This window comes from Ochotona curzoniae, unplaced genomic scaffold (genome assembly GCF_017591425.1).
Source record: "Ochotona curzoniae isolate NIBS_2020 unplaced genomic scaffold, NIBS_Ocur_1.0 scaffold_3835, whole genome shotgun sequence".
Lineage (NCBI taxonomy): Eukaryota > Metazoa > Chordata > Mammalia > Lagomorpha > Ochotonidae > Ochotona > Ochotona curzoniae.
In genome coordinates, this window is record NW_024467114.1 from 7,389,680 (window position 1) to 7,414,393 (window position 24,714).

Here is a 24,714-nt window from a genome sequence, read left to right on the forward strand (position 1 = left end):
AACAAGTCCCCATCTTTCTTAACTGATAATCTGGGAAGAAAACAAAAGACAAAGATAGGGGAATGGGGAAACGGGTAGAAAGGTAGGGGGAGAGAGAAAGAAGAAAACAGGATATTGTGAAATGAAATGCTAGCATCCTTTGTCAGAGGTTTAATACACATTATGTAAAAACGACTCTCACGTGTGGAAAGAAACCATTGGCTGCCCTAGACTGAAGAGAAAAACAATCTGTAATTTCTCAGTCACCGTGCCTGTTATGGACAAACGTGTGGTCAGAGACTAGGCAGGAGGCTATTACAGAACTCACAGCAAAACTACTTGGTTAACAAAGTAGATTAAAAGCCAGGTGTGAGGTTGGAAATAACAACTGTTCTGGGGCAAAGGTAGATTATCAACATCTGAAATGCAGCTGTGATAGAGCCAAGACTGTCTGCTTTGACTCCTGTTCCTCCGCTTTACTGGAGCAAGGGAGAACTGGTAGAATCCGTAGAGATGCAGTGGCTTGCAGAAATGAAACCTCAGGTTAGGGTGGGAGAGACAAGAGAATCTGTAACTTCTAATTGGAAATACTCAGCTTCAAACACCTATTAGACGGCCAAGCAAAAACGTCAACTAGGTTAGATAACGTCGTTCTCAAACTCACAAGAGCAATTCAGTTTGGAGGTACATAGAAAAGCAGACTTTGCAGGAAGAGAAGAAACAAAGAGAGTTCTTCCATCCACTGATTCACTTCCCAAATGGCCATAACAGCCTGAACTGAGCTGATCCAGAGTCAGGAACCAGGAAGTTCTTCAAGGTCTCCCCCCATGGGTGCAGGGGCCCAAGAACTTAGGTCATCCTCTAAATGATACATGATCTATCTAAATGATAGTTTTATGTAGATCATCCTCTGCTGCTTTCCCAGGCTTCAAGCAGAGAGCTGGATGGGAAGTGCAACGGTGAGAAAACAAACAGGCACTTTATGGGATGCTGGTGCTTGCCCACCAGCCCTGAGACAAGTTTTTAAAGGAATCAGTTGATCAATAGAATTGCTGTTTGGAGAAAGAAAAGATTGTTGGGGATCTGGTGCCATAGTGGAATAGGTTAGGCCCGTGCCTGCTGTGTCAGCATTCCATAGCAGTCAGTGCTTGTTTGAGTCTTGGCTGCTCCACTTCTAATCAAGCTCTCTGCTAACGTGCGTGGGGAAGCAGCTACAGATGGCCTAGACGCTTAGGCCCCTGCACCCAAATAGCAGACCTGGAAGAAGATCCAGGCTCTTGCATTGGGATCAGGCCAGCTCCAGTCACTGAGGTCATTCAGGGAGTGAACCAGCAGATGGAAGATCTTGCTCTCTCCTGCTTTCTGGGTAAATCTGACTTCCAAATAAAAATAAAGATTTAAGAAAAAAGAATGATTGCTAACAGTTATAGGTAAAAGAAGGAAGTGAAATTGTGTAAACTGCATATTAAAGACCATTTCTTGAAAACTACAAAATTCTTCCTGTAAAGGTTAAATTGTTATTAATAATTTAATAATAATCTTCCCTTAATGCATAAATATATTAGCACTTATTATTACAATCCCAGTGAGAGGTCTTTCCCATATAACAGAACTCTCCCCCAGTGACTGTAAAGAATGCACATGTGTGGGCCCGGCGCCGTGGCCTAGCAGCTAAAATCCTCGCCTTGAACGCGCCAGGATCCCATATGGGCACCGGTTCTCATCCCGGCAGCTCCACTTCCCATCCAGCTCCCTGCTTGTGGCCTGGGAAAGCAGTCAAGGATGGCCCAAAGCCTTGGGACCCTGCACCTGCACGGGAGACCCGGAAGAAATTCCTGGACCCTGGCTTCGGACCGGCATAGCATCGGCCGATGCACTCACTTGGGGAGTGAATCATCGGATGGAAGATCTTCCTCTCTCTCTCCTCCTCTCTGTATATCTGACTTTGTAATAAAAATAAATCTTAAAAAAAAAACCTTGCACATGTGCAGGAAGGCAAGCACTTAGCATGCCACAGACGCCAAGTCATTCCAAACCCTGGCAGGAGCAGGCAAGCAAACACTGCTGGCCAAGAGCATTAAATCAGCCCCAGGCTCAGACTCATAGTGGAAAGGTGAGGCCAAACTGTCCTCAACCAGGAAATAAACAAGTGTGTTATAATATTATATCTAATGTAGCCTTCACAATCAAGTCATGTGTCCCTGTAAATCGGCAAATGCGACGATGACAACCCTCAGTTTAGTTTTCAGGCCTTCCACAAATTTCCTTACGCCTACAAAATATACAACTTTTTCCCTCGAACTATGGACCTTCCAACTCATTCGTATCAATCTACCCCAACTCTATTTTCCAAAAACACAAAACAAGCCCCAATTCATGCATTTTCTTTATAAATGTCAGTTCCTTATGTTTTAATTTTGAAAAGCACTCACACACACGAGCATACATACATTCCACCTTCTGCGTTTCCAATGTATGCTCTACCACATTCTAATCTGTAGTGGTGCCGAGTTCCTTCTGCTTACTCGGACAACATGGAAGCATCTTGAAGGCCAGTCCAGGCTCACATGGAAGCGATCAGGAATTTATGGGGCAGGGTTCAGAAGACCTGGATCTAAAACCTCTGGCCAGCAACTTCTCTGCCTTACACCTCTCTCTCTCTCTCTTTTTCCTCCTTCCTTTTATTTATCTTAAGATAAGTGTGTCAGAAATTGCTTTGTAGAATTATTATGCAGCTTAAACAGGTGACATGTGAAAAGTCTTATACAAAACAAGTGCTGTCATAATAAATAATTATTATGAAATACCAAGCATGTGCTTCTTTTTTTAATTTTTATTTTTCATGATAACAGTTCCATAGGATCAGGGACTTCCCCTCCTGCTCTCCCCATTCCTCTTTTCCCTCTGCACTGTCTCCCCCATATTATTACAATAATGTAATCCTTCAGCAACAGTCCCAAGTCCATCATTCTGCTATTTAAGTTCATCCTGACATTTTAGTGATAGACAATGATAAAAAGCCCATCACCCTGTCAAAAATGTATTTAAAAGTTTCATTGGGAGTCGATCCTTTCCTCAGGAGGAGAGATGCATACTGCTCTGTGACTTCACCTCTCAGAACGCTAGCCTCCATTGCAGAGCTCCTCTGAGTGAATATATGAATACTCACATGTGTGTGTGTACATTGATCTTGCATTTTGCATGAAGGTTGCCTTATATAAAAATGAACATATGATATCTGTCCTTTTGGGATTGGCTTATTTTATTAAGCAGTGGCCTCTAGTTTTCTTTATCCACTCCTCTTTTGACAGGCATCTGGGGTGTTCCCATGCCTTTGCTATTGCAGATTGTGCTGCTGTAAATATGGGATTACAAATCACTTTCTCATATGCAGATTTTATTTCCTTTGGATATATTCCCAGAAGTGGGATAGCTGGGTCATACGGTGGATCGATTTTCAGTTGTCTTACTAGCACTCTCCGCCCTGACTTCCATAGTAATTGTAGTAGCCTACATTCCCACCAACAGTGAAGCAATGTACTTTTGTTTGAAATGTTCATAGGACATTCTTGTATCCTTGTATAGAAAGGAAGACATGAAATTTGGAAAACAACAGTAAGCTTACACAAAGTTCAGATACAGATGGAGATTAGGCGAGTAGGACCAAAGTCCCAAAGACATGCAAGTTGGTTGGTGTGAACAAATTAATACTTTTGCATCTGTCTCCCAACTGGTTTTGACTGTCACAATAGCATAAAAAGATACTCCAAGGATCAGGATATATTAAAGTGATGTTTATGGCAGTTTAATTACCTACAAATCAAGATAGGGTGCTGCCTTGTTTGCCCTGCCACACACTATCAGCAGGTGGCAGGAGGGCCAGCTGAGGTGGATGAGGATGGAGAGATGGAGACCGCAGTTTATTTATGACAAGGGCAGAAACACGTAGCACCAAGGAGAACATGACACTTACGTGCCTATACAAATGGGACTCAAACTGAGAAGCTTGCGTACAGCAAAGAAAGCAATTAACTGAGTGAAGAGACAGCTGAGGGACTGCAATAATATATTAGCAAATTATTCAACTGACAAAGGATTAAGACACTCTAAAAATTAAAAAAAAAAACAATTCAGAAAATATCTGAATACACTTCTCAAAAGAAGAAACAAAAATGGTTAAGGGTTACATGAAAACTTGCTGAGCATTATCAGGAAAATGCAAATCCAAACCCTATTCACACCAGTTAGAACAACTAATATTAAAACACACACATGCAAAAAATAAATTGTAATGAGGACATAAAAGAGAAGAAAATCTTATACTCTGTCAGTGGGAATACAAATTAATACAGCTATTATGGAGAAGGATACAGTGTATGTCTTTTCATAAAGACATAGAAGTTCTTAGGGCAGAGGGTGGGAAAAGATTTTTATTGCTGGTACAAATTCTACACATGGTAAATTATTTATTGAGCAATGTTGATTTTACCATTACAGAGTTTTATTACGAGACTTAAATGAGACAGTGAAGACAATCTTACAATTATTTTCTTTATTCATCCTACCCTACACCCTCACTGCTCCTCTCACCTAGCTGTTCGTATGAACCAGGTAAAATCCTGGCTCTACAAAGTAGGCCAAAGGAGAAAGCACCAAAGATCAGGCTTCACTCCGACGACTTCAGGCAAAATCCTCATTGCAAAAACTCCTCTCTGAACTTTGCAGGTCCTCGCCAGCTGTCCAGGAGATGGACTGGCCTCTGAGGTGAGCAGATGGGTAAGGCAGGAGGGGCTCCCGAAGGAACTGCTCCCAAAGTGCTCACAAAGCTGAGCGCTCAGCAAACCCTGACTCCCAACAAACACCCCTGAGCAGCTGCATCAACTGGCAACCGGAGGGTAAATGGACCTCCGTGCCAATGTTTCTTACACACAGACAAACCACAAGCTTCTCCACATCCTGATTCTCCCCACTGCTGCCTTTCCTGTGACTTTTCATTAAACCTGAGACATCACTCCACCAAATCAGTGATACACGACTGATTCCCAAATTTCTCCTGCTCCCTAATTTCTCCTTTCTCCCATCCTTTATATTACTGAACAATGCAAGAATTTCCTGAAACCCAATGAACAAAAAAATCAAAACAAAACAAAAAAAGCCTTTGAATCTACCCCAGGACCCAGGAATCTCACCTCCCAATAAAGGAAACCCAACCAGGACAAGTACTCATCCTCCTCCTAAGGTGAGGTCACAGAAAACAAATTGCAACTGAACATGTTATTTATGCTAATAGCGTTATCATACAGGATTACCTGCACAGAGAAAAACCAAGGGTTTTGACTATCCACTTAATTTAATTTGTCAAATATTCATGAGTGCCTTTACAGAAAATATATCCCACTGTACATGGTGGGAGATTTTATAAAGGAGCAACACATAAGTCTGTCAAAATCAAGCAAACTAGATATGTTTACAAACATTTTAATTTCAATGTGTCAAGAGAGACAATGAAAAAGTCGCATGGACAGTTCCAAAGATGAGAGAGGTTGCCTCTATCCACAGACAGCCACAAGCTTAACTGTGTCCTGTCACTACGTTGCATGTTAAGGAATGTGACAGGAAGGCCATTTCTTCAACAAGGGGATCATGAGTCCAAAAAAGTGAATATTAATTACTTACTTACGATTCATTACTGGCGATCCATTAATGAGAAAGGACTAGAGAACTTGGATTAAAGAGTAGGTGAGCTCTGATATGAGCTAAAAGTACTCCATTGGTTACAATTCTATAAGAAGATATCTTTCAGGTCCTGTGGCGTGGTCTAGCCACTAAAGTCCTCACCTTGAACGCGCCAGGATCCCATGTGGACACCGGTTCTAATCCTGGCAGCTCCACTTCTCATCCAGCTCCCTGCCTGTGGTCTGAGAAAGCAGTCCAGGACGGCCCAAAGCTTTGGGACCCTGCACCTGCGTGGGAGGCCCGGAAGAGGTTCCTGGATTCCAGCTTCAGATTGGCTCAGCACCGGCCATTGTGCTCACTTGGGGAGTGAATCATCGGCTGGAAGATCTTCCTCTCTGTCTCTCCTCCTCTCTGTATACCCGCCTTTCTAATAAAAATAAATAAATCTTTTTTTAAAAAAAAGAAGAAGATATCTTTCTTTGCAATGTTTAAGAGGATTTTTGATATGTCTTTTCTCCCAAAGAAGAAAACAACACGTAGCCCTGGGACCACCACTTTACCAGTTCATGAGGAGGTTTCAGTCAATACCTTCCTGATACTTATGTCTCACATATATTACATTCTTTGTCTTAGAACAGTTTACACAGAAGCATAAGTCTAGTATGATTACATCAATCTCCACAATTTGAACTATCCAATGGAAAGGAGGAATTTTCTTTATTGAACATGTTCATTATAAGCATTTATTTTTATGAATCTTTTGATACTGTCTTATGAACCTGACTGTTAGTCTTCTTCTATCACCTACAATTATTTGAAATATTTACATGATTTGACAAATACACATGACTGAATAACGCAGTTATTCCTAAAACAAGGCCAAATTCACTCTCTTCTCTGGCCAGTTGGTTTCAATACATAGTATTTGTGGTCTTCAAATTAACCTCCCAAATGTTTTCTAATGATTACATAATTTCATCAATTAACAAGCTATCTGCTACACTATATGGTGCCACAGGAAGATTAAAGTCACATTTAACACACCATGAAATTAGTTAGAACGATGGAGTCATTCTCCATTCCTTCCTAGCAGAGATGACGCTTCCCCTTGTCAAACACATCCCCGATGACCTGGAAGCTATGGTTTGGGACATTCTGAATCCCTCCTGGCTTCTCGTATTACTGAATCCCAGCTATCTTTGCGTAGGTCTTTACAGCAGCCAGCATTCCTAATAAAATACCTTACTGTGTTTCCTCATCATATATCCTATATAGTTAATTATATAAAGAAATACAAACACACTTTGTGTCCATGAGACCTGGTTTATTGGCAAACAACAATAAAAGCTTCCTTATCCAGCGTTAGCCTTCCAGTTTCTAGAATTAACAGAGTGTTCCAGTTGAGTGTACCCTCCCAATCTGGCCCTTGAGCCTCAGCCAGAGGGGGTCAGCACTGTGGTGCAGCATCCTGTATGGGTGTGAGTTGGAATCCCAGCTGTTCCGCTTCTGATCCAGCTCCTTAAATACCGTACCTGGGAACACAGCAAACGATGACCCAAGCACTTGTGCTCCTGCATCCTTGCAGGTGACTCAGAGTTCCAGCCTCCACTCTGGCCTTGGGGAGTGAGTTAGTGGATGAAAGATGTACCTTTCTCTCTATCCCTCTCTCCCTCTTTCTCCCTAGCACTGCCTCTTGAATTAATAAATAAATCTTTTATTTAAAAAGCACATTCAAGAGTAATTAAACTATCTGATAAATCTTCCTTGCGGGAGTATAAAACTTTTCGCAGTATCATCAAGGATTGTCGTGCTCCCATAGAATAACTGTCCCATTTGTTTTATTATTTATAGCTTTATTAGCCTCTCACGGGTCCCTCTGGGGTTGGTATTCTGGAAGAGAGCGCCCCCTGGCGTCGGTGTGTATTAACAAGTCTTTTTCCTCCCAGAAAGATAATTCCAGATCAGATCACCACCACGAAATCCTCTCCTAAAATCTCCACAAAATATTTGGAATCCCGAGAAGCTCATGACTGACTCCACATACTCACATGCTGCTTTGATTTAACATGCCTTCCATTTGTGTCATTTGGGAAATTAATAATAAAGTATTTGTTTTTCCCATTGGCCTATCAATTAGGTATATTTTAGATTCAGATAAGGCTCCACCTGAGTTGGCCACAGATACCTACACACGTATCTGTCACACACCTGCAAAAGTCACTTGGTAGCGGCATTGAATAAATGGGTCCCTTGTCAGCTCTTCCTCTGTGTTGTATCCACGTGGGCGGCTCTCTGCTTTCCTTCACACCGAGACTGCGTTCCCCTGAAGATTCTCCATGACCTGCCCTGGTGCTTGGCATTCTCTGCCCTGCACAATTCATTGCCTCCATTTCACTGAGGTCAGCTATGAGGCTTCTAGAACATTCAACACAGCCTGTAAACAGGGAACTGAATGGCCAACCTTTCTTAATATCTCCATGGATCGGGAAGTACTCCGTCTGCAGTAGGCGTCTGATCCAGGGTGGGACGCTGGGAAAGACTCGCATGCTGTAGCAGAGTGACCGGCTTTGCTTCCTGCCTCAGCTCCAGGCTCCAGACCTGAGAGACAGCAGTGAGGACTCAACTAACTGGATTCCTTCCACCCGCTTGGGAGACCTCAACTGCATCTGTCCCCAGCCCAGGCCTGTAGACATCTGGAGGCCTGAATCAGCACATGAGAGATTCTCTTCATCGATTCCCTTCTCACCTCCTCTCCTCTTCCCCTTCCTTTTCCTCTCCTTCACTCCTCCTCCTCTCCTGTCCTCTTCTTTCCTCCTCTCCACTTCTCTCTCTCCCATAAACAAAAACAAATAAATCAAACGAAATTCTCCTGAAGGCAAAAAAATAAACTAGATAGTTTCTTGAGTTCTCACCCAATGTCTTGACTCAGACATTTTAAATTCATTCATCTTGAACCGTGTGTGTGTGTGTGTGTGTGTGTGTGTGTGATATTCTTTTCTTTTGATACCCTATTCTGCCTCACAAAAACTGTATCAAAAGATTATTTTCAGGGGATTTGGGTCTATTCCAATTTTCTCCCACGAATATCTTAAAGTTCTGCTATTTTGGTGATTACTTTCTGGCATTTGTTTGACTGCTAAACGTAGGGATAAGGTAGAATATATACAATTTAAATTTTAAAATAGAGTTTCTTTACTCCTTCATGCCCAACAGGGTTCCACGGGAGCATGAATTCGCCACCTCACAGCTCACCCTCATCCTCCCACGCCCCAAAACTGACTTAAAGTTGGAACATAGGATTCCTTCTGCTTTATTGCGTCCCACAAGATTGCCAAAAGCACTAACATAAGTCAAGAAAATTAATGAAGGAGAGATGAAAATAGTGTAGAAATAGCAACAAAACAATCCTGAAGAATAACATGCTACAGCTTGCCTTAAAATTCCAATTTGTTTCCAACAATCTCCAAATTAACAAAGGAAATTAAGTGTGTCGAAAGACTCAGAATTCAAAGGACTAGATTATTTTGTAAACTCTAGAACAATGCATTTAATTACAGTACCAACAAGTGAAAGAGCTCTTAAAACAATTGCCATGGTGTATCAGAAACAGAACAAATAGAACATATACAAAGCTAGGAGAAAGAAATTTATTTTAAGAAACTGCCTCCTAAGACTGCTGTGGCCTCACAGATCTCTAAGGAGGCCAGGCAACTGTCAGCTTGGACAAGAGTGGGAGTCTTGCGTTCCAAATTTGTAGGACAGGCCCACAGGATGGAAAGTTGGAGTTTCTGCATTATAGTCTTAAGGCACAAGTTTGTCTTCAGGAAGTATTGGTTTTTGCTCACTAGGCCTTCAGCTAATTCAATGAGGCCCACAATATGATCAAAAATAGCCCCCCTCCCTTTTTGTAACGCGAACAACTCACAGATGTTAGTCACATCTATAAAATATCTTCCCACCAACACCTAAGCTAGCACCTGGTCAAACTGGGAACCACAACCTGAAAAAGTTAACATGCCACCATCACAACTGAGGTTCTTATTCCTAAACTTAGAGAGTGTTTACTCTTCTCTTTTCCAAATTCCCTGAATCACTGCAATGAACTGTCCCTTGATAGCAGGCATCACCCATTTGCAAACAAGTCTATTGATTTAAATCCCTGCAGCCTGGCACTGTTCTGGGCCTTAGGGCTACAGAGAAGGAGAGGGTAGCTAAGACCCCTGACATCACGGATCCTATGTTCATCTGGTTCGGAGGAGTCACTACCATGCAACGATACATTTTACATCTACTACTCATTTGTTTTTTTTTTTTCATTGATTCCCACAATAATGTCATTTCAACAAGCTGGCAACATTTTCTGTGTTATCACTATTGAATTCTTAGGGTACAGAACTGGTTCCAAGTAGATAACAAGTAACCAAGACAAGTGATGAGTGAAATAACAAACAATCCAGTGCAGCCTTTCTGTTTTGAAGATAATAAAACAGAGGCCCTTAAAGATTGACTTATTTAAGATAACACCTCTGCAATTAGTGTACCAGGAAGACCATAAACACCCAGATTCATAGAAAAGAAAGACTCATAGAAAAAGTGCATTCAACACTTACAGAAACTGTATCAACATAAAAATAATTGTCCCAACAAAGAGCAATCACACTCACAAATTAGTTCAAGTGACATGCATTATTTATTCTCTTCCTTGTTCAATAAAATCGGTATCAGCTTGACTTCCTTCCTGAATGAGAAAGTAGTGTTGATATGACCAGAGCTCTGCTGACAAGTTCAAAAGCAGGAGGATGAGGAGTTGCAGAGTCCTGAAACAAGTGACCCTGTCATCTCACACTGTCCAACTTTGGCGTACATAGTTCAGTTCCTGAACTAAGCCCTAATAACTTGACAGTCTGTCTTAGGGTTCTTCTTTTCCTCATGAAAATTCATTTCGTGTGGTTCAACTGGAAACAGCCTGCCTACTCTGCGTGTAGGCAGGAGAGCAAACCCTTGCACAGATCACTCCCAGCATTCCATTCCCTGTAACCGATTCTCAGAATAGACAGGCCTACAGAGGACCCTCCTGTGGTCATCTGTGAGAGAAAGACTCATTGTTTCTCTGAAGTCAGCACACGTGAAACTCAAAGGCTCAAGTTTCTGGCAGTGACAACTGAGTCATGTGGAGCAAGCCAACCAAACAGACAGGCAAGGAAATCGAAGGACAGGGAAGGAGAAAACCAGAAACCAAATGATATAATGCCAGGATCCGGTTGTAATTAGATTTCGGATTTTTAACTTTTTAGGCTAAGAAATAAATAGATATGCCCATTTTATGCAGCACAAAATATGTTTTATTTAATCTACTTATTTTATTGATAACATTTAATTACAAAAGTTGTGATATAGTCGTACAAGTGTAAACTCCATGACAGCAGAGATATTTTGTGCATGTTTTGTTCAGTGCTATAATCCACATTTACATACATGCATCCACATTTACATCCATACATCCACATTTACATACATACATCCACATTTACATACATACATCCACATTTACATACATACATCCACATTTACATACAAGCATCCACATTTACATACATACATCCACATTTACATACATGCATCCACATTTACATACATACATCCACATTTACATACATACATCCACATTTACATACATGCATCCACATTTACATCCATGCATCCACATTTACATACATGCATCCACATTTACATACATGCATCCACATTTACATACATACATCCACATTTACATCCATACATCCATATCTAGAACTCATTCAATAAATATTTGAACACATTCATGGTGTGCACATTACTAGAGTTAAAATACACAAAGAAAGCTAAGCTAAGATTTCTGCTACTAATGAAAATTCAGAACCCAACAGAGTTATCATGGATCGGGATATCTATTGTCTCATTAATCTTCATAACAAAGATGATAGTCACTATTATCCACATTTTACAAATGATAAAATTGAGCTCAGAGAGGTTAATTAACTTGGCCAAGGTCACCCAGTAAATAATGGATCTGGAACTGAAGCCCAGGCGTTCTATCTGATTTTTATGTCTATATGTATCTTTATACTTATCACATTATTTGGCTTTATCTTAAGCTACGTTTCACCAGTATCATCAGTCACTTGACATAACAAGGATTTTTAATGCAACTTAATTTTTAATCAAAATTTCAAAGGGCTGGAAGCCAAGCAATTGTAACCAAATCAGACATCAAGAATAGGAAAACTACCTATACTGTAAGACTCACCCCTTGTAATTTAGTCCTCAACCTGATATTTCAAAATACATTCTAAGCAAAGAGGAAAACATTCTAGGGTAAGCAATTAGTCTAGTGTACAAGAGGCCTGCATCCCACTCCCAGCACCTGGGTGAATTTCCCAGCTCCAGTTCCCAACTCCAGCTTCCTGCTAATGTAGGCCATAGGAAGCAAGGGATGGCTCGACTAACTGGGTTCTTGCCACCCATGTGGAAGACCTGGACCAAGTTCCAGCCCAGCCTCCACCATGCCAGCATGTGGGTAGTGAACTAGGATGACACAGCTCTGCCCATCTGTGTCTCTGTATCTCTCTGCCTCTCAAATAAATAACAACTAATACTCTGAGAGCTAAGTTATGTTAAAAGAATGTTATTGACCACTCATAGAAGACTATGTTCAGATCATTACTTAAAAGCAACAAAAGACTTGAGCCAGTACGGTGGCAGAACAAACTAATTGCTGCCTGTGCCACTGGCAACCCATATGACACCAGTTACTGTTCCAGCTGCTCCGCTTCCAATCCAGCTCTCTGCTTATGGCCTGGACAAGCAGCAGAGGATGGCTCAATTCATGGGCCCCCACACCCACGTGGGAGGCCAGGAAGAAGCTCTACTTGCCTCCAGCTGTGGCAACAACTTGGTGAATGAATCAGCAGATGGGATATTCTCTGTGTTTCTCCATCTGTCTGTGCAATTCTGCCTTTCAAATAAAAATAATTGAATCATTGTGGCAAGTCCTCTAATGCTTTTCATGCACATTGTTCAGCATACAATAAAATATTATAAGCCATTTGAAAAGGGAAGTAAATAGAGCAAAACATCAACAGAAGCAGACCTTAGAATTATTATTTGCAGTAAAGCACTCATGAAAAAGTTTTTATTTTCTTAACATATTTATTAGTGAATGACAGCTGTATGTGGTTTTTATTATAACATGTTGCTGTAAAATACATCTTCTTGTATGTTCTGAAATGGTGATATCAAGTTAATTAACATATATATTACTGAAAACCCAGTAGAAATGAGGAAAATATGCATAACTAGGTAGGGAATTTTTAAGCAGATAAAATTAAACTATAGAGAAAAAGAATCAAGTTAAGATGCCAGAATGAATAAATGCAAAATAAGGAATGCATTTGATGGGTTTGACAGAATGCTGGACACAGCAGATGAAAAGTACTAAATTCAGTAGAAAGGAGTGATGAAAGAGCTCCAATCCCAGACAGGAAATAGGAGTTGGAAAGCCGATGGATTACTGAAATCCGGGATACAAAATTAAACACTTCAATACCCATATAATGGGAATTTCAGAAGAAAAGGAAGCAAAGAATGAACAGAAGAACTACTTTAAGAGGTACCACCCAAATGTTTACAAATTTCATGAAAATGTTAAGAAAATTGCAATCAGAAACTAATAGTAAAAAAAGCATGAACACCAAGTTACTTGGTAAGCCTGAAAAGCAGAAAGAAGGAAAAAATGCACTACTTACAAGGAAGAAGCGATAATCCCAGATGAGTTCCAATCACAGACAGGATAAAGGCATATGTTTAAAAGACAAGTAAGGTGCAGAAAAGCATGCACAAGATGTGACTACTTCTTTGTGAGCTCACAATCAGAAAAAAAAAAATAGCTAGGAAAGAGATTTAAGAAGCTGCATTTAATGACATAAAATGTAGCCTATTCTTTAATGGCATATATCAGTTTTATTAGCCTCTCTAAAAATACTAAGATAAATATAAAACATTTTTATATTTTCTCTTCCAAAGTCAGTTAATAACATACTAGTTTTATTAAATACAATATTTTATGAAAAATAATGAATATTTATAAAACAAGTATCACTAGCAAAAGATGATATAACAATTAATACTCATGCAACCAAGGTATCATTTGGGGGTATATCTTTCTATAAGTATATAGGGTAGAGAACACAAATAGAAAGATGGATGGAAGTATGGATAATAAGAGAAAAAACAAATTAAAAGTGAAAACAAATGTATTGATACGAGTACACCTACAGAAATAAATATATAGATGATGATTATGATAATAGATTCTTTTTTTTTCTAATTGAATCATGCTATGTCCTGGTTTTTTAAAGATTCATTGTTTTATTTATTTATTTGAAAAAGTGATAGAGAGTGAATGAGAGCTTTCCTTTGCTAGCTTACTCCGCATAAATGGCCAGAACAGCCAGGTCAGAGCTAGGCTGAGGACATACGCCAGAAACTCCATGAAGATCTCCCAGATATCCGAGCCATCTCCCACTGCGCTCCCAGGCACACTGACAGGAAGTGAGGCTGAGAGCAGAGCAGTTAGGACTCCAGCCGAGCACTCCGCTAGCAGCAGCCTAACCACTTAGTTCCCGACACCAGCCTCCTACATCCTAGTGTCAAGGACCCGGTGTGATTGTTCAGACACCAAGCCATCAGCATTGCCATGTCTAGGAAATGCACTGAACTCAACAGCAAAGGTCTCCGTCTAAACATGTGGGAATTGATTTCATTTACAACTCTGGGGAAAAGAAAATCTGTAAAGGCATTACTAAGAATAAAATACATTCTTTTGTTCACTAAACCTAAACCATTGCATTAGTGTAGACCAAGACAAACAAAATATCACAATAATGCTTTGGGGGATATATGCTTCATTAAAGATAATCCACTACAATATGACAAAACATAAGGTAGCTATTCTTTCTGCAGAAACACAGATGAAGACTTTATTTTAAACCCATAGCAGATTGAATTTTGCATGATGTTTTCTTTAAACTGCCTTGCTTAATCTGGAAATGCGTTAAAACACTCACCCACCAGCTGTGCCAGTTTCAGCTGTAGCAAATTGATGATTAGCTTCCGCCTGACAATATTTTCTTCCCACAAAATTTTTAACTGACTGAAGTAATATTAAAATTCAGGAATGGAAAACACAACTTTATTACTAAATTTTTCAACGTATTTTACCTTTAAATCATTTGAATTGTTTACAAATAAAACAGGGTCAAAAAATGTCAGAAACGATAATGGCAGAATTGTGTTATAAGAATTACATCATTAAAACAAAGTGATTGGGAAGGAGACTATCCTAGCAAAATGTAAGAAAACCGTGGGTTTATTCCCAGAACAGGGAGTTGAGGGTGAGACAGCCATATGAAACCATGGGCATTCAAGTTCTGTTTGGCAGCAAGTATGGAGAGTTCTAGCCCCATCCCACATTCAGTGCTCTAGACGTAGCCAGTCTTGCCTTTCCCCTCCAGGCATGCAACTGCCAGATTCCAGCTGCTGAATCACATTGGGCCCCACAAAGATCACTACAGATCACTCCAGGGCCCAATCAGAGACACCAGTCACAAGGTCACACCTGAGGAAAACTAGCTGCTCCACAAAAGCAAAAGGAACTTTAAGAACTGCAATTAAGTCCACAATATATGCATAAACTGAAATTTGCTTATCTAATTGTGTTTCTGGTTCATTCTAATTTTAATTTCAGAAGTGTTAAATTCCAATTTTTGAGGTATACAATTTCTTTGCTCAAAAAAAAAAAACAACAAAATGACAGGGCACCATTGACCATAATGCCTTCTTTCATATACACAGCAGCACACATGTACTTAATTCTCCCACACAAGAACATGGCTATTTTGACAGAGCAATAAAAGCCAGCCATAAACATTGTGAATGAAACACTTTTTCTCATGCTCAAAGCTAACTCTACTGGGATGTGCCTTTATTTGGTATTTTTAAGTATTATATATCTTATTATGATCCCATTTGCATATATAACACCAGTACACACACACATGCATAAAGAGAATAAAGACAAGCTTCAGGAAGATCTATCTACTTTTCTGGTTGGCCTCCACAGTTTTTTTTCAATAGAGTAACTCAGGTACTTACGGTCAAACACAACCCTCAACTACACCACTTCTCTACATAAAACCTTCCCATGCCCTTCAGAGCAAATGCCAAAATTTTACAACGGCTGCAAAGCTCCACCTTCTGTGCTACCCTTCCTCCTGTTGCTGCTTCTCCCTTGCCCAGTCCTCTGCAGCCACACTGGTCTCCTGGCTTCTTCTCACGGAGCATGTTCCCACATCAGGGCCTCCAGGATGGTCATCCAGTCTGCAAGAATGCTCTTCCATAGATACCTACATAGCTCATCCCTTAAGGCTGTCTTTGCTGAAAATGTGACTTTTTCAACAAGGCCACTTCAAGTTGTAGCATTGCAAAACACAGCCAACCCCCTGACCAGTAATCTCAGTCAATTCTAGACTGCTTTGCATTTTTTACATGTTGTATCAATAGTCACTTATTAGCTTTATTCTTTACTCATTTTCTCTCCGAGCTGGAATATGAGCCTCATTATGGAAAAACTGTGTTTTATTTGTTCATGTATTGCAAGTACATACTATATGCTTTTGAAATAAACGAATCTGCAAAGTGATATCTGCCATGCATCAGATGTTCAAATATTTGCTGAAACAATAAATGAATGGAAAGACTCAGATATCTTTAAAGAAGAAGGAACAGAGATTTAAAAATATGCCAGAAAAACTTTAAATATTTAAAACTTTTAAATATGATAGCAGAAGTGAAAAACTCAAGAAAAGAAAAGCAATGGGCCCAGCATGATAGCATGGTGGTTAAAGTTCTCACCTTGAACACGCTGGGATCCCATGTGGGCGCAGATTCTAATCCCAGTGGCCCCACTTCCCATCCAGCTCCCTGCTTGTGGCCTGGGAAAGCAGTTGAGAATGGCCCAAAGCCTTGGGACCCCGCACCTGCATGGGGACCTGGAGGAAGTTCCTGGCTCCTGGCTTCAAATTGGCTCAACTCCAGCCATTGTGGCCGCTTGGGGAGTGAATCATCGAATGGAAGATCTTTCTCTCTGTCTCTCCTCCTCTCTGTATATCTGCCTTTCCAATAAAATTTTTTTTTAAATCTTTTTTTTTAAAAAAAAAAAGCAAGAAGATCAAGAAATGGAAGAATGGGGAAAAAGAACATTAAATGCTGGGCCATGGAAGCTAATATCAGAATAACAGGAATTCTGGCAAAAAAAAAAAAAACTAGAAAAAACAAAAGGTAGGAAATTAAATAAATCATTCAAAAAACTGGGAGTTGATTTATTTAATGTTTCTATTCTGAAAGAGCTCATCACCTTAGTGCAGTGGACGGCAATAAATGAAAATAGGCCTGTATGTAATGCACACCACCCTGAACTATTCCCACGTGTATATATACTGCAAAGATGCTAAAAGCAGCCAGAGAGAAAATGAAATAGCTCCCATGCAAAATAACAAGACTCAGAACTCTCAGAATTTTGGAGCAACATTGAAAGTTGGAAGGTAATGAAGCTTCTAAAGTTCTAAACATAACTTATTTCAATATGTAATATAACAAATATAAAGTATTTCAAGCAGAAGGGTGGAATAAAATTATGGTAAGATATACAGTACCTCAAAAAGTTTTTAAAACTCCCATTGCACTCTTTCCTGGGAAACTAGAGGAGGTTGTCTGCAAGTATCAGCGGTGTGCTAAAGGAGAGGAAGTTGAAGGATCTACAAAACAGCAGCTTCAGATAAACAGAGGAGGTGCTAGACTGATTGACAATCCCAGAAACCCAAGACGAAGTTCTAACTGCCCCAACCTGAAATGTCATCTTGTTTGGAAATAGGATCTGTGAAGACTCTTAACTGAATGGGTTACTGTGGGTCTGCAGTACTATTCTACAAGAGGAAATCTGGACATGCATGGAGAAACGCGTGTCGGTGCCATGTTAGGATAACGTTGTCCATATCCCCAGATGTCCAGCATTACCAGCAGCCACCTGCAGCCAACAGAGAAGTACGAAACTGACTTGCACTCCAGGAGCCCAGGAGGTGCCAGCTCCATTGACAACTTAACATCAGAATACAAGCCTGCAGAACGGCGACAAAGTCAACTGTGGTCTTTTTGACAATAGCTCTGGGAGACGTTATTGATCATGAAGGGAGATTCTGGGTAGACAGGGATGAAGTCAGTCGCGTCACTGATGCTCAGTCCAAGTGGGAGCAGATCCGACAGCCCTGGGAGAGCAGCATAGAGACACAGAATTGACAGAGCAGCAGAGAAGTGTTTGATGTATTGATTAGGAACACAGACAACCCAGGAGGGTTTCAGATACAAAGAAAACAGAGTGAGAAATATGACAAAGTCTGGAAAAACAAAGGATGAACAACAAAGTAAAGAGATCACATTCCACCGAAAGGCTCAGTTGTTAGGAAGTGTCATTTAAGTGTGTCAACTTAAAGGAGAGTTTGGGGTGAGCCTAGCATGTTCATGAGTGAACTCTGAGTTGAGCAGATCCCCTTCCATGCTGTGGGTGGGCATCCTTCAATGACTGAAGCCCTTGATGAGCAGAAAGATCAGTGCTCCCCAACCCCAAGCAAGAGGGACATTCTAGCAGGCCATGTTGTATTTCACTGGCACCATCAGCTCCCTAGGTTTCCAGGCTCAGGGTCCACCCTGAAGATATGGGGTTTTCCAGCATTCATCATCACATAAACTCACTGTAATAAATCACTCTCCACATAAACACATCCTGTCTGAGGAACTCAAGTTAATACACTGAAAAATAGTTTTCATATTAATCATCAGATAAATACTGAACACCAATAGAATTAAAATCATAACGTCTTGTGGAAGATGGGTAAAATATGTGTATACCATGCATATGAAGGCATTAAATAGTGCTAAAAAGTAAAAAAGCAGCAAGAAACATCTCTATAAGCTTTGTGTTGAACCTTTGAGCTTAATTATCAAAAGATAGCTAGTGCTCCAAAAGTCTTTGCATTAGGAAAAATTATCTGCAATCAGGGATCCTATTGAAAGCACATACAACTAATTTTATTTAGCACCTAACAACAGAAAGGTTATTAAGGTCAAATACCATGCAAACATATCAAAAAAGAAAATTAAAGGCAGAATAAAATCTTAATAAACAGTGTGAAGATGACACAAAGCAATACCCACAGTGATCAATGCTGTAATCCTTTATTTACATGGGATAAAAAGCATTAATAAAAAAGTGATATAAAATGAACAGTGGTACACAAAGGAATAACAATAACTCAGCTAAAGACGGAACAAATTAAATTTCAGAAATGAAGACCAAATTAGAAAGAATGTAGTTTGTAGAAATACAACAGACAGTATCCGCTGGCAAGAGCCAAAATGGGTGTGAGCCAGTCAGCATAGACCACGTTACCTGCTGCTAAGTGACAACACTGGGGGCCAGCCATGTCAGGCTGGTCCATCTCCACGTACTGATGTAGTTTGACAGCAAGGAGTGGCCCAATCCCCTTCCACTCTCTGCAGATATAGGAGGGAAAATGTTGAAACATCTGTTGTAAATACAACTGGTCAAAAGGCACATGAAAAAAAAATGCTCAGGATATCTACCCACACTCAGATTTTACATTACTCTGGATAGAATGACTCGCATCCAAAAATGAAAAACAACACCTGCTGGTGAGGATGCTGGGGGAAAGGTACCCTAATCCATTGTTGGTGGGAATGTAAACTAGAACAACCATTATAGGAGATAGTATGCAACATCCTCAAAGAGATGAAAACAGACCTGCCAGAGTACCCAGCCATCCCTCTTTTGGAAATATACCCAGATGAAATCATCATACAAGAGAGTTGTCACAATACACTTCAACAGAAGATTGCTGGGCTTGTGACTGTTGTTATGGGACTATACTACTGCATTTACATAGGTAAAAACATTGGAAGAAAGGGAAGATGGGGAGGGTAGAAAGGGAAATCCCTGAACCTAAGGAACTGTATCATGAAAAATAAAAATTTTAAAAAGAGCCATCGAGGAGATAGGGGATGAAGAGCTATTGTTTATTGGGCACAGAGTTTCAGTTTGCAAGATGAAAGAGGTATGGACAGTGTGAATGGCTATACAACAAGGAGAATTGTAGTTAACTGTACACTTCAAACTACTTACACAAAGAAATCCTTTGTTGTATGTAAAAATATAATGGTTTGTTGTGATTGACAAAAGACATAGGTAAATCAATGGACTTCAAAGCAAAAAGAAAAGATTTGGTTTTTACAGGAAAGAAGACAGTGATTTATTAACAGGAGAGTGGAATAATATTTAACTTACTCAAGTAAAGAGAATGTAAGCCAAAGGTTTCATGTCCCATTCCCAGAAACTGACTTTGGTCTATGAAGGACACCAGCATGCCAGAACTTCATTGGACCTGGGAGTCTTTCCTGAGAAATCTACTCGAGAAAAATCTTCAGACAAGCAAAACATTCAGGGAGACATTGACACAGAAGCTGGTGAGCGTCAAACGTAGAACCACTTGTACATTCAAGACTATGAGAGCCAAGAGGAGAGAGTACAGACACAAGAGCTGTTTGTTCAGAAGATACAACTACTAAAGAGAAAAAATACAGGCAAAGGGGAGAAGAACTTAAGTGAAAGTACCAGCAATCACATGTGTATAAGTAGCATTGTTACTCTGACGCTATTGCATTGTGCTATAGATATAAGTAAGTTAGTAGTAACAGATGTTCTAATGCATTACCCCTTAGGTTCTTCACATAGGGATGTAACACAAAAGGAGGTCAGTAAGCAATGTTGTAGTTCTTTCTGATCTGAAAGCATCAGTTAGAACTCCTTGTATGCCGTCTTCAAAACAGTATCTGTTAATACAGTCCTAATTTTGCCCACGAAGCAAGCTTAGAAACAATGACAATTCTAGGAGCAAAGAATCGTTGTTGGATCCAGATTTTGCTCTTAAAGTATTTCCCACAAAGTGAAACCTGGGATCCTCAGACTAGGAACGATTTTTCTGTACTATTCTGACTGCATCAAATAGTTAAAAAAAAAAAAAAGCTGGGGGGAAGCCACCAGAAAGGGGTGACTTATACCAAAGTAATCAGAAGTAATCAGAAGCCACCATTGAATTCAAAGCAAACAAGTCAAAATTATTAAATGACTAATAATTGCAGTCAACTAAAATCCATCAAATCTACCTAAAACTATGAGTTTGTCATGACATCATAAAACAAAACCAATAATCCTCTGAAAGGAGTGATAGGAAATATATTCATTATCTTGAAACAGTAATAAAAGGCAAGAGTGAAAACATAAACCTTGCCTAGACTATCTAGCCATAAAACTGAGTAACTGCATAGTAAATGAAGGTAAATAGCATTAAATATATTTTAACTATTTGCAGGAAAGAAGTAATAGAGATAGACCATCACTGTTTTCCACACTACGGTGAATTAATATGTCTAAGTGTTAAACATCAACACGTGCTTACATGTCATGAAGAGAGGCATTCAGATTATTGGGTGTATTCTGCGGCAAGAACACAACACTACATGTAGTTGTGACAAAGCAACAGAAAGCTATCTCACCGAGTATCTGGATCCACCTGCCAAACTGCTGAAAGGCAGGACTCATAGGCACATGGGGTACATCAACCAAAATCTAATCTGTGGGAAACTCCACGTGTCTAACACCCACACATACTTTAACAATAAAAACTTTTAAGGAAAATAAAGTTTCCATTATTAAATGGGAACTTAAAGGGCATTGCTTTCTTACAAAAACAAGCAAGACTTGGGCCCAGTGCAATAGTCTAGCAACTAAAGTCTTTGCCTTGTATGCACCCAGATCCCATATGGGCACTGGTTCGCGTCCCTGCAGCCCCACTTCCCATCCAGCTCCCTGCTTGTGGCCTGGGTAAGCAGTCAAGGATGACCCAAAGCTTCGGGACCCTGCTCCTGCATGGGAGACCCAGAAGAGGCTCCTGGCTCCTGGCTCCGGGCTTCGGATTGGCTCAACTCCAGCCATTGCAGCCACTTGGGGAGTGAGTCATCAGCCGGAAGATTCCCCCTCTCCTTTTCTCTGTATATCTGACTTTCCAATAAAAATAAATTAATCTTTCCAAAAAAAAGGCAAGACTAACTTAATATCTAGAATGTAAAACAGGCTGATAAACCAAAAAGAAACAAAAGTGATTATTATAATAATCAGAACAAACACCAAGTACACACTGAAATATTTAAAAAAAAAAAAACATAAAAAAATGTTCCAGTGGATATATACCCAAATGCAGTTTTTGTTAACTTTAGCATATTTTCTAAAATGTATGATAGAAAATTGGGAAAATAACCCTATATGCTATGGAGATGGTAAAAATTTCTTAAGCTAATCTAAGCATGACATAAAAATGAGGATAATAAATTCAGGAATCAAAGCAACATAATCATCTCTGTCCAAACACCTTCAGCAAAGTTCCAGAGTGGGTGTTAGGTACAGCGGTTGAGTTCCTGCTTGAGATAGCCAATCCATTAGCAAAGTGCTTTGTTCTCTTCTGGATTCCACTACTTCTGAGCCGACTTGCTGCTAATGTGCTCCATGGAAAGCACCAGATGACGGCTCAAGCACTTGCGTTCCTAACACTTTTGTGGGAGACTCAGAGTAAGTACCAGGGTGCTGGCTTCAGCCTGGCCCAGACCTGTATCCTGCACACCCTCGGTGGAGCAAACCAGCAGGCAAAAGAACTCACGTCCTTATCTCTCTCTAATAAAAAATAAATTTTTCTAAAAACACTTTAAAGGAGCAGATTATTGGATGTAGAAATTGCCTCTCCTTTCTTCTTTGTTGGATACAGGAAATTATGGCTGGAACTGCTGTAGCTATACTGCAATTCCAAAGGAAAGGACAGAGGTTTGCAAAGAAATTAATCCTAATTGAGATGTTAAGCCAACACCAATCATTGATTACCTCTGATTACTCCTGTTAAGTCATCAAAATAAGTTTCTCTGTGTTAAGCAGGAAAAGAAAAATGGGATGAGGTTTTGTGACAGAACTTGGTTGCCTTAATAACACACAATGCAACCCTCAGTACTTCAGTTTCTCAGGGAACTGAATCAATGACAATAATGATCAAACAACAGGAACATTATATAAATTGAAGAAGAAAATGTAAATAAAAACACAGCAACGTACCTGAAATATGATACACAATCACAAATGTTAATTTCTATTCTTCTAAAAGCACTTCTAATTGAAGACAGGAGTCCTTCAATATAAATGACTTACACATGAAATGTTTCACATTGTTTCTGACTTATATCTGTTCTGTTTAGCATCCTTGAAGTCAGTCACCATAGAGAAATGGTACGTGTGTGTGTTTACTCCCCAAGTATATTTAAAGTTTATGTAATATACTTCATATCAGTGCTATATTATAATAAAGAAAAAGACAAACATTAAACATAAGTGTACTTTTCTAAGACATCTTAATAAATTCGCAATTTATGACTTTCTTGTTGGTCTTACCATTATGCAATCTGTTACAAGACAGATGGGTGAATAAAACTGATTTATTCTGTATCAGTTGTTCATATCCTTTGTTTTAAAACTTCTCTTTCAAAAATGTTTCAGTAATTTTTTCTAACTCAAAGCCAGATGTTAATGTTTACAGAATGAGAATTGCTTAGAATGCTTCCCAACTGGGGACTTTTGTACTGAAGGGAGAGCATGCCTTTTCTATATTTGGCTTGGGCATTTTTTTAGTTGCTAAAGTTTGCATGATTTTAATTTCTTCTCTCTTCTTGACTCGTGCTGCTACTTCTTATCCACATCTTCTTCATAAATATATTGGGAATGACAGCAGCCAAAGTAGGAAGAGACTCTCCACTCACTCACTCACACTTTTCAAACTTGCTCCTGAGTACAGTGAAAGGGAACTGTGATAGCCTTCACAAGGAAGTTCAGTGCAGTTGGAGTGAACAAGAACTCATGGTTAGAAAATCGTCATTCCTTCTATCCCACAGTCTTTGATATTCCCCACTGTATCATATTCATGAGTGATGAATGACTCTCAAACCTGCCCTAAGACCTTCACTATCTTTTCAGTTCCCAATTGTATTGTGAAGCTCTGCAGGGGGCCTGGACTTCATGCTTCTATCAGACTGACTCCTCAGAATGCACATTCATGCATGCCATAGTACAATGGACACTATTAAGTAGCCCAGATGACATATCAGAGAGACATTTTAAAAGAACAGTTAAAGGGAAGGGCATTATTACACACATAAGAAGAGATCATTCCCTTGATCCACAGGACAGAACTTCTATAAGAAGCCAACGAAACCATGAAATGCCTTCCAACATATAAAACTCAAACTGCAAAAACGAGAAAATGTGGTCAGGAGGATGCACTGGGCCTATTTTCATAGACATCATCAGCTATGTGAGCCAGATTACACAACACAGCTGTCACATGCTGTCTCTCATTCCCTGTATGTCTCTCCTTGTCTCTCTCTTCGGGTCGTTCTCTCTCTCCCTCTCTCTCTCTCTGTGTCTCTCTCTCAGATACACACACACACACCACGCATGCTCCTCAACCTCCCTCAACTTACACTTGAAAGCCATCCTTTAACAAATCCTTGCTTATTAAAACCCAAATTAACACTGCTTAGGAAACCAGAAAATATTTGCAAGCAAGTTGGGTTTTTTGTTTTGTTTTCTTTCGGGGCAGTTTTTTAGTGTATCTATGTATTGTGAAGTCCAATTGCATTAGTGTGAAGATAAGATCCTCAGGAGACAGGCTTCTGTTACACTCAGCAACTGGAACTTCTACTGAACACCCTGGAGAAGACTTTCAGTCTCGTGACCTTCAATTGTCCAACAAGCCATTTCAGAGTAGGACTGTCCTGCTGGACTCTCAGCTCTGATTGCCA